Source organism: Triticum urartu, chromosome 1 (assembly GCF_003073215.2).
Source record: "Triticum urartu cultivar G1812 chromosome 1, Tu2.1, whole genome shotgun sequence".
Taxonomy (NCBI): domain Eukaryota; kingdom Viridiplantae; phylum Streptophyta; class Magnoliopsida; order Poales; family Poaceae; genus Triticum; species Triticum urartu.
In genome coordinates, this window is record NC_053022.1 from 363730982 (window position 1) to 363742417 (window position 11436).

At 44.1% G+C, this 11436-nt stretch overlaps 1 long non-coding RNA gene and 1 pseudogene across 1 annotated transcript; one reads left to right on the top strand and one right to left on the bottom strand.

The window, feature by feature from the left end:
* Positions 1-1495: 1495 nt before the first annotated feature.
* LOC125533676 lies at positions 1496-2300 on the bottom strand. Its single transcript, XR_007294331.1, has 3 exons — positions 2165-2300; positions 1714-1783; positions 1496-1623 (listed from the first exon to the last, which is right to left on the bottom strand). It is a non-coding gene; the product is annotated as an uncharacterized LOC125533676 (long non-coding RNA).
* A 2933-nt stretch (positions 2301-5233) lies between these two features.
* On the top strand, positions 5234-9421 carry LOC125532866 (annotated as a pseudogene).
* Positions 9422-11436: the final 2015 nt, after the last annotated feature.

The following is an 11436-nucleotide window of genomic DNA, read 5'->3' on the forward strand; positions in this document are numbered from 1 at the left end:
ACTGAGTTTCCTTTCTTGACTAATGCGTTGTACTGGTGTTGGGCTACCTCATCAAAAATAGTGAGTTCTTCCAAAATCTCCTCAGCATACGCCGGCTTGCATACCTCCACACGGGTACTTGCAAGAAACCATGTGAGATAGTTGTTGAACGCTACAGGGTAGTGCTCATGAAGCTGGACCCCTTTTCCAGCCCTAGCTTGCTCCACACTAAGCGCAAACTGTACGACATACTTTCTGTGATGCTTGGCCCAATCCTTAATCTTCCGCTGCCTTTTCCTATCCAACCTCCAAGTTAGAAACATAATATTAGTAGCATCGAAACCGCCGAGAAGCTGCTAAGTACTCAAGGTTAATTATATCTTACGCGTGTAGCAACTTGTCCGTGTCCTCCCACTCCGACGGATGTGCCTGGAACAAACGAAACTAACGGCGCACTCGATGTGGGAGGTGAAGCTCAACCGCCCAGTTGCATATGAGTGGGCACCGCATACGCCAGAGATCCCTATCCCTAGTGCACATCAGATTCAGCCTGAACTCTAAAGGGTTACCAAAACTATCTCCTGTTCCATACGGCTCCCATATCACCTGCAAAATGGGATATAATGCAAAATTGATATCGACTTGCAATAGAAGCATCATAATCACTTATGCCATGTCAATTCACCTGCTCAGGCGTGATCGCGTCAAGCTCGCTCTGGTACAACTTGTACATGACCGAGGGATCATCTGTCGTCTCATTTATCACATCCCACTTGTATGCCTAAGTGGATAGCCGTAGTAGGTCGCCTTTGTCGTCCCAATCGTCGTACTTCACCTTCTTCGGACGTCCAACCGGCAAACGCTCCCAGCTCCATATGGAAAGTGCGAGCAAACAACCACCAATACCTCCAGATGACCTACAGCAGGCTTCGTCCAACTGCACATAAAAGAGAACATGGTTCAAGTAAGAGCAAGATCGCATTCATAATGTAGCAATGAAGTGAAAAAGAAACAACTTCATACCTGTCTATACAAGTAAGCCAGTGTCGCCGAACCCCAACTCCATTTGCTATCGAAGACGGTCAACGCCTTCCGCCACATCCATGGAGCATTCTTGCCTGTGCCATCAGCAAACATAGTCCTGGATATCACATACCACATGTAGACACGAGCATATGTCTTGACCGTGTCCTCATCAGCTTCCGGTGGGCAAGTACCAAAGTGCTCAGTAATCCACGTGAAAGTAGCACCGGCTGCGACTCTTTCCTTCTTCTTGTTTTCTGCTGCTGGTTCCGGAGGCTCTGGAGGAACCATACCGATAAGGGCATGCATCTGCGCACGCCACCCATCGGAACCGGTGCTCATACATAGAGGATTCCCATCGATAGGAAGACCGGTGATCATAGCAATATCCTGGAGCGTCACTGTCATCTCCCCGGTCCGTAGATGGAAACTATGTGTCTTCGGCCGCCAATGATCAATAAGCGCGGTGAGTGCTGGAGCATTGTTGGGTGGTGTCGACCGTCTGACCATATGAATGAAAGGGAGAAGTCCTGTCTCCCTTACATACGGTGTGTATCGCTCATCATAGAGCATCCACCCAAGGGTGACCCCGTGAGAACGAAGCTTCAAAGGTGCAAGCTCCTACAAACAAACAATTCAGAACATTACATATGGGGCATTTGTGTTTGAAATAAATACGAAATTCATAAAACAGGCCACTTTCATTATTACCCGCTGCTCCACCGCCATAGCGTACGACCGGTGTTGTTTGTCCCAGTGATCATCGAGAAGCCAAACCATCCTAACAATTTTGAAAGAAAGCTTTCTTGTCAACACGATTATCTTTTGAATACAAATAAACTAAAGTACGCCTACTAGATGCAACCGTACCAATCTATGTATCCAACCATATCAAATCAAACAAAACTAATAAACTAGGATTTCACAAATAACTAGGCCTACTTCATACAAATAACTTTTCCATAAACTATGCCTACTTCATACAAATAACTTTTACATAAACTAAACTAGGGTTCCACAAATCAAACAAACAAGGGTTGTAATACATGTAAAGTTCTAATACATGCAAGATTCAAATCTAATCTAATCAAACAAGGATTCCCCAAATCTTCAAAATATCATATTTTCTATGGATAGAAAGAAGGGGATCGGAGGAGAGTACCTTCTAGGATGGATTGGTGAAGAAATGCACGGACCAAATCGTCGGATCTGAAGGATTTGGGAGAGGGGATTGAGAGGGGGAGAGGAGGAAGCCGCCGGCGCGCCTGTTCTGTAACTGCTGGAACGAATGGGTGGGGGGGGGGGAGGGGGGGGGGGGGGGGGGGGGCGGCTGGCATCTAAGTCACAGTGCAGCGCCTACGGGCCGGGCGTTGCGCATTACATGTGTGGCGCCTAGCCCTGAGGCGCTGCACTACTGGGTGCGGGCCCAAGGGCTGCCACGGTGGACAGGCGTGCAACGCCCCAGAGCTGGGCGTTGCACCGTAGGGTGTGGTGCCTGCGTGGCGGGCGCTACACAAAAGGGTCAGTGCTGTGAAATAGTTTTACGGGTAGTTCATTCCGTGAATTGATTTCGTCCCAAGGTCAAAATTGTCAAATTTGCCCCTTTTTGTAGATTTGTTTATTTGAAATGATTTCTCTTAAACCGCACGTCCAAATCCCAAACCATTTTCGTTGTCAAATTTCTCGCATCGAGATCTTCAAAAAGACATCGCAATGAACTTTTTTCACGAAAAAATAGAAAAAACTGGAAGAAAAATAAACAAGCTGAAAGCACGGTTTTCCCGCCACTTTTTCTCTCTTTCTGAGAGGCATAACTATGTCTCCAGCGGAAGTAAATCTGTGACTCTGCGGGAAGCTAATCCGTGCCTCCAGGAGAAACAAATGTACACTTCTCGCGAAGTACAAAAGCATGTTTTTCCCTTTCCAAGAAGCACAGTTGTCGTGCGGAAGTAAATATGTGCCTCTCACCGAAGCAAAGAACCACATTTTTTATTTTTTGAGAGGCACGACTGTACAAGGAAGCAAAAAAATGTATCTTTTCGCGCAAAGATATTATTTTTATAAAAAATATAGTTAGAACCGTGAAAAATCAGAAGAAAATAATCCCATATAAAACTAAAAACACGCATAGAAAAATATCAAGGGAGCGCCCAGCATGCAACACATAGCAGCGACAGAGAGCACGCCACACCAAAAGTGACCCTTGCGGGGCTCTCGCAAGAGGTACCCCTTGGTTAGTTGCTCCCTTCGCATACTGTTAGACGTAGCTCCGGCTCGCCTCTTGCGCGATGATACTGGGCTAAACCAGTACTATAGCTACCTCTGTGCGTGTTTTTTTCATTGTGTTTTTTCTTTGATTTCACTCTTTGCATCGGATTACTTTCATTTTTCCTGATATTTCTTTTTCATTTTTTCTTCAAGTTTGTTTGGTTTTTTTCAACACGTGTTTACATACATATTGTAAATTTTATGGACGTGTCTAGTGGGCAGCCGGCTGCCCACTAGTGCAACCGAGCGGCCGGCTGAAAAAAGAAACCCCCTGTCCCCACGAAACAGAAAAGGAAGGCCCATCAAACCGACCGATCGACCGGCCACCAAACAAACCGATCGAGCGGCCTCCAAACAAAAAACGCCCCAGGTAGCCAGCTGTCCCTAGCTCGCACCCATGCCCCCGCTCGCCCCCACGCCTCAGCCCCTCCCACGCTGCCTTCTTCTTCTTCTCCACGCCAGAAGCAGATCCAACAGAAATCACCCCCCAACCCTTCTTAATCCTCCTACACAGCCGCCATGGGAGCCCCAAAGTAGAAGGAGCTGCTTCAAGATCTAAAGGGCAGGGTGGTCAGAGCCATACCAGGCAGTAAGATCAAAGCAGGTAAGCCCCCTCTGCACCTCTTCACTTCCCCCTTTCTTCTACTGCATAGGCATATGTAAACCCCCTTCTCCATGGATCCATGGAGAATCTGCTTCAAAAAAGAGGTGAATCTGGCACATCACACCAGCCTACTTGATGTTACTGCTGGATGTGTTAAACATGCCAGCAACTACTTGATGCATGCCAAACAAGTTTCTACCACCTGGATGTGTTAAACAAGCCAACTAAAAACAAGTTCTCTGGCGAATTAAAACATGATTAAAGCCAACTCAACAAAGCATTGTAGCCAAAAACTAAACATGCATTCTACTAACTTGTAGTTTTTGTTTGCAAAATGAACAAAAAATTCACTGCCCAATAGATATGTGCAACGAAAAATTCATAAATGTGCAACTGAAACATGCATCCCAGCCAAACTGAACCTATATTCTGGCAACTCGGCATGCATTCTAGCCAAAAGTAAAACATGCATTGTACCCCACGTGTTTTCTGGCCAACTAAAGAACATGAATCCTGACCAACTAAACATGTATCTTGGCCAAGTAAACATGTATATTTGGCAATACATATTTGTGACTGAACACTTTGGAAAAACTGTAATATATGTGCAAATAAAAAACATGTTTTCTGGCCAACTAAACATGCATGTTGGCCAAAAACCTGAGAAAAATGTATCCTGGCCAACTGAGACATCTATTCTAGCCAACTGAATGCATTAACTGTCCAACTGAACATGCATGTTGGCCAAAAACTAAAATAAATGCAACCTGGCCAGCTGAGACATCTATTCTAGCCAACTAAAAACATTGAATGTCCAACTGAATATGTATGCTGGCCATGTGGAAAGATGCATTCTAGCAATTGAGACGTCTATTCTAGCGAAAACCAGAAATCTGTGGTATAATAGGAAAAACACAAGAACTTTTGTCCATGGCTAATGAAGCCACAAACCATATTAACATATTCACACATATAATCTTGTCCCACGCATATATTCTGGTCCCACACCTATTGCAAACCATATTAATATGTTCAAATATACCAGAACTAGAAACATAAACGGCGATGAAAAACATATAACTATAATCTGTCCTCCAATTCTTCTTTCTTCTTTCACCTGGATTTTCCTTCTCAAATGTAGCATCCAATTATGTGCAGAAAAATCTGAAAAGAGCTCCTTGTGAAATGGAAACCTACAGATCATTGCAACAAAACAAAAAGGGAAAAAGTCAGAAAAACTCTGTAGCAAAAAGAAGTCATGCTTTTGCCAGTTATTTATTGCAAACTGTGCAACTAACATAACAAATCTGTGCAAACAAAAAATTTCATAACTGTTATAATAAAGATTATGCTACGGTCATGTTGCTTTTGGAACTAAGATTATCACAAAATGGTGTGCAACTGCCTATTTACTAAGTTTTTAGGTTGTTTGAAACACTCTTTTTCTGTGGTTACCAACAGATGACATCAATTTCTTCTTTTTTATATGTGCAGGGAGTGTGTGGCAGCATCCAAAAACAAGGAAAAAAATGCTTGATCTTAATGAGTTGCCTCCAGATCTCAATGAGCTTCCTCATGATATGGATCAGCAGCAACCCAGCATACAACAAGGAAATTGGACAGAAAATGGTCGATTTGTTTACTACACGCATGCAAGTCGTGATGGTAACCCTACGGGCCAAGACAATGTGGCAGGCCAGTCATCAGCCCGTGGTGCCCCTGTAGTGGTGTCTTTGCAGTCAGAGAGCCATACTCTTGATGACACAGGAACCGAGGCAAATGTTCCTGGTCCAACCAGGACTGAGCTAGGAGCTGGGGCTGTTGACAGAGCTGTGCAAGTAGAAGAAGGAGAGGATGAGGCTGGTTCTCAACCTATGGAACCCTATGTTGGCATGAGGTTTGACAGCCTTCAAATTGCTAAGGATCACTACAACAGCTACGCACTACGGATGGGTTTCTCTATCAAGATGAACACCTCTAGACGGACACCCCGCACCAATGAATTGATAAAACAACAGTTTTCCTGCAACAAGTTCAAGAAGGCCAAAGCTGATGATGGAGGAGCTGAGGCTCCTCCTGTCCTGGACCCTATTCCAGATCCAAAATCTGTTAACAGTGATGAGGAGATGGAAGAAGAACCTCCAATATTTGCTGAAGAGGAGGCTGGTACTAGTAAGAAGAAGAAGAAGCGCAAACGTGAGACAATAAAGCAGACTGAATGCAAGACGAAAATGTTGGTGAAGCTCATAGATGGGCGATGGGAGGTGACGCACTTTGTTCATGACCACAATCATCCGCTCGTGAACAAACCTTCATTGTCCAAATACTTGAGATCCCACCAAGGCATCTGACCTGATGAAAAGGAGTTTCTGCGCATCTTGTATAACTGCAACTTGACTACAGGTGTGGTGTTTTTCTATATCCCTTGAAGAATTAAGTTTCCCTCTAGGCAGTCCAGTGTGCAACTGTTATGGTACTACTGTGCAACTGAAATGGCTTAACTGTGCAACTGGTGTCCAACTTCCCATGCTTTTTGTATATCACTTTTGGTGCTTCTTGTGCAACTAGATTGTCTTTACTGTAAAACTACACAATGTCCTGTATGCAAAAACTGCAAAGTGTTTTTAAAAAGGTGCAGCTAGGTGTCCATTTCCTACGATTGTCTTCTGTGCCAACACGTGTCCTATTACTGTGTAGCTGGATGTGCACATTTGTGCAACTAAAAAAAGGATATACTATTTGTTTTTGTATTATGCAGGACGAATGATGCATGTAATGGCAGAGTTCTATGGATCTGAGATGATGGTGCCGTTCGGACCAAAGGCAATAACAAATCTTTGTGCAAGTTTCCGTAGAGATGACACAAAGGAGGGTGATCTGATTGAGACAATTGCGTACTTCAAGGATATACAAAAAACTGATCCAGACTTCTTCTATAAGGTGAAATATGATGAAGAGGACATAGTTGTCAACATATTTTGGGTGGATGGCTTAGCTCAAAAAGCTTATGCGGAGGCGTACCACGATTGCATATCGTTTGACACCACCTACATGACCAACATGTACAATATGCCGTTCGCGCCTTTCATAGGAATAAACCGACATGGCCAATCTTTCATGCTGGGTTGTGCGTTTGTGAGGCACGAGTTGGCATTGAGCTTTGATTGGGTCTTTGGAGCATTCCTAGAGGCTATGGATGGCAAACCTCCTGACAACTTCATCACCCATCAGGATGGTGCAATGAGACAGTCAATACAGAGCATCATTCAAACCACCGTGCACCGCTGTTGTCGATGGCACATCATGAAAAAGGCTCAGGAAAAGGTTGGTTGGCTGCTGTGCCGGAATCCAGGACTCTCTGATGATTTCAACAAGTGTGTTGACTTCAGCTTCACTATAGACAAGTTTGAGCAGAATTGGGCTGGGTTAATGATGAAGTATGAGGCTATGACACACACGCACTTTGAGAAGTTGTACGAATACAGGTCAACTTGGGTGCCGTGCTACTTCAAACACAGGTTCTTCCCCTTCATCCAGTCTACACAGCGTAGTGAGGGGTTCAACGCCGTCCTGAAAAGATATGTGAACCCACACAACTCAATGCCGAACTTCGTCAAGCAATATGAAAAAATCCAGAACCACATCCTTGCCAAGGAAGGCTGCAATGATTACAGGACAACACCTTGAGATTGAGTTGTGGTCCAACTTCCCAATAGATAAGCAAGCTTACAAAACCTATACTATGGACCTTTATCGCAAGTTCAGAGAAGAGTTTGAGCTGATTGGACGTTATAATGCATTCCAAGTTGGTGCTGATGTATTTGAGCTCAGACCGAACCAGGAATTTGTTGCCAAATATGGTTCTCGAAACTACTTGGTGCAGGCAAGGGTGGAGGAGGGTTCCTATTTGTGTGAGTGCTGTAAAATGGACAAGGACAACATCCTCTGTTTCCACATCCTCAAGGTGTTCACCCATGTTGGAGTTGATGTCATACCGGAAAGGTACCTACTAAGACTGTGGACACCTACTGCTGTACCTAGTGCGCCAGGGACTGGTTATGAGCAACCGGATGAAATGCCTCCTCAATGAAAGAAGTAGATAAGGGAGAGGAACATGATATACGATTTTTGGGAACTAGCAAAGTTTGCGAGTGGTTCTGATCCAGCACAAGCTATTGTATACAAGCATATGCTTGCAGCACGTACCGAGATCAGTCACCTGAACAAGTCCAAGAAAAAGAAAAAACCGACTGCTGCAACGGGGCCATCAGATGATGGCAACCCTCGAGGACCTCCTCCACCTCCAGGCAACAATCAGGGGGCTCATCATCTAGGTAATTACCTGCCCCAACTCCTGATCTAACTAGGTGTGTAACTTCAGTTGCACACATCATTGTGCCCAGTTGCACACACCATGGTAGCCACTTGGACAGAACATACTGCCTAGTTGCGCACGCTGTGTTAGTTCAAGCATCAAGATAACACACCTAACTTATTTTTCCAGTTCTGGATATAGGTGATGTCAACCCTCAAGGACCTCCTCCCCTTCCTGGCTGTACACGGCATCCTCCGCCACCTCCCCCCGCGCGCTCCTCCCAATGGCCCTACAGGCAGCACTCAGGGGGCTCATCGTCCAGGTAATTACCTGCCCCCAACTCCCCATCAAACTAGGTCTGTAACTCCAGTTGCACACATCATGGTGCTCAGTTGCACCGAACAGGCTACCTAGTTGCGCACGCTGTGTTAGTTCGAGCATCAAAAGATAAACACAACTGACTTGTTTGTCCTGTTCTGCCTATAGGTGATGCCAACCCTCAAAGACCTCCTCCCCCGCCAGGCCCAACTAGCAGTGCCCTTTGTGCTACTCCCAATGGACCTACAGGCAGGACTCAGGGGGCTCATCACCCAGGTTAGTACCTTCACCGACTCCAAAACAAAAACTAGAGTGAGTGACTTTAGTTGCACATATCATAGTGCCCAGTTGAACAGAACATGCTGCCTAGTTGCGTGCGCTGTGTTAGTTTGAGGATCAAGCTAAAAGTCTAACTTGTTTTTCATGTTTTGCCCATAGGCGACTACAATCCAAGTACCATGACAGGCCGTGCTACTGCAGGTGTTTTTTTCAACTTAACTTGCACACAACAACCAGTTAGTTGCACAAAATGTGCTGTGTGGTTGCACAGAACATCAGTGTTGGTTGCACAATAACAAAAATACTAAACTTTTTATATGATTATTACATAGGTGATCGTGACGGTCCTACTGCCCTATTGGAGGCTGCATCCCTTGCACAAGCTTCTGATGATTTTGTGCCCAGGGATCCTCCAAGGTCTACTATAAAGGGTAGGGCAAAGAGTCGACGGTAAAAATCGGTGCTGGAGCTACACCCAAAGAAGAAAAACAAATGCAGCCAGTGCCAATCTACAGAGCACACTGCTGGTGTGTGTCCACTCAGGCTCCTGTGATTCTGTTTCCTCATTTGTAACTTTGGAACAAAAAAGGAAAAGAATGATGTTTTTTAGCAATGTTGGGACCAAGTGGACACATTCAGCATCTATGATTCCTTCTTTATCTAATTTATGCTCCTTGAATTAGTTCATGCACTGTGTAAAACAAAGTAGCTATTTGTGCCTTTGTTGGCAACTGGTTAAATATTTAGTTGTTGAACAATTGTATATCCAGTGCTCCTAATGTATCAACAAAAGTGATGATATTAAGTTGCAAACGCAATTACTAGTAGTGTGCAACTACAAAATCTGCTTAAAAAATTGTACAAACCAGCAACTTCCTCCATGGAGCAGAAAAAAAACAAAAAATAGTACTGACCTACTCTTTGTCGTATCTCAGCAACTTCCTCCATGGGGCGGTGTTGTGCACGCTGGTGACCCAATCATATGCCAGCTTCTTCCTGATGTTGAGTACTTCCTTGGGGTCGTAGTTGGGCAGTTGGCTACCATTCCACTCAGTGGCGTTAAGCAGTGCGAACAACCCACACTCATTACTGCAAAATGGGCAAAAAAATTTGTCACATAAAATTAAAACCAAATAAAGGTAATGCACTCTGTGCAACTGCTTATGTCCTACTGTGCAACTGCTTCTGTTTTACTGTGCAACTGCTTATGTCCTACCGTGCAACTGCTTGTGTTCTACTGCAACTCATTATCTGCCACTGTGCAACTACTTACGTGCCAGTATGCTACTACTTATGCGCCACTCTACAACTGGCTAGATAATCCATTAGAAACTCATAAAAATGATAAAACAGATTGAAGAATAGTACTGTGTCTTAAAAATAATAAAGATTGCACATGTAGAAAAATTTAAAAACTACAAAATGATGGTATATGATTGAGAAGGAATGAAATGCTTATTGTCTTACTTGCCGAGCTGCTTCGGTACGTCAATGTTAATAATCTGGAAGTGTTCGATGCTGAACTTTGGGTAATGCTTCCTCCATAGCTGGTATACTACCCCCGCGATGGTAGAGGCGGTGTTGATCAGCTCAATGTTGTCCAGCGTCCTGTTTGAATCAAGAACTTCGAAGCGTCCGTCCCTCAAGTTGACACTGAAGACCCAATAATGCCTCCCTCCGTCCTTATCGGTTACATTAGTGCACTCAAGCACTGGCAGCATGACCTGCAAGCGTGAACAATTTCAGACACAAATACAGGCTGTAGCTAAGAAAAACAGTAAAAGACTTGGTCAAGTTAAAAACAGGTTGCAACAAGTATCTGCCAACTAACAGATGTGTCATGTGCAACTGGACATGCTATGGGTGCCAACTAAAAAAAAGATTGATCATGTGGGCACAACACTCACCAAGTCTTTCTTGTCGAGACGGTTCTTGTAATCAAACTTCTTGTTTATCTCATTCACATTGTGGATCCCTTGCTGTAATTTTATCTGCAGAGATTATAAAACATGGCTCAAAACTCCTTAGTAGGTGAAAGGCCTCCCTCAAATGGTCAACGAAAAAAGTGCTATAGAACAAAGATGAGGGTAAAAATAAGGTTTTTGAAAAACTTACAGAAAACCTCAGTGGCATAACAACCTTCTTTGACCCTTCTGGTAAGTTATCCATGATGTGTAAGATTCCAGTCTCAATAACAATTTTTGACAACCATTGAACCGGCTTCATCGAATCAACTAACTCCTTTAAAGAAATGTAGAAAGCACCATACCTGATTATCTTAGGGCTGATTATTTTTTGAAAGCAAATAAAAGACAAGTTAGCTCGAAGGGTCACAGCAGCAAAAAAATGTGCATGAAATTGAAAACAGAACAGTGTGCAACTAAAAGCTCTGTTCTGTGCAACATGCTATGCTTTCTGTGCAACTAAGTGGCTGGTCCTATGCAACTGAAAAAGATATGTATGTAGGCTGTGGGGAGTTAGTTTACCTGGTAGCTCCATCATCTGCTCCTTTGTGATGCCTGACCCAATACAAGAGGGCAGCGTAAAGCTTGTTCACTGCCTCATTGGTGCTGAAAGTCTTCTTCTTGTTGTAGTCGATGAATGGAGACCTTTGAGATGCTGCGGACCTTATTACCCTCCTCTGTCTTCA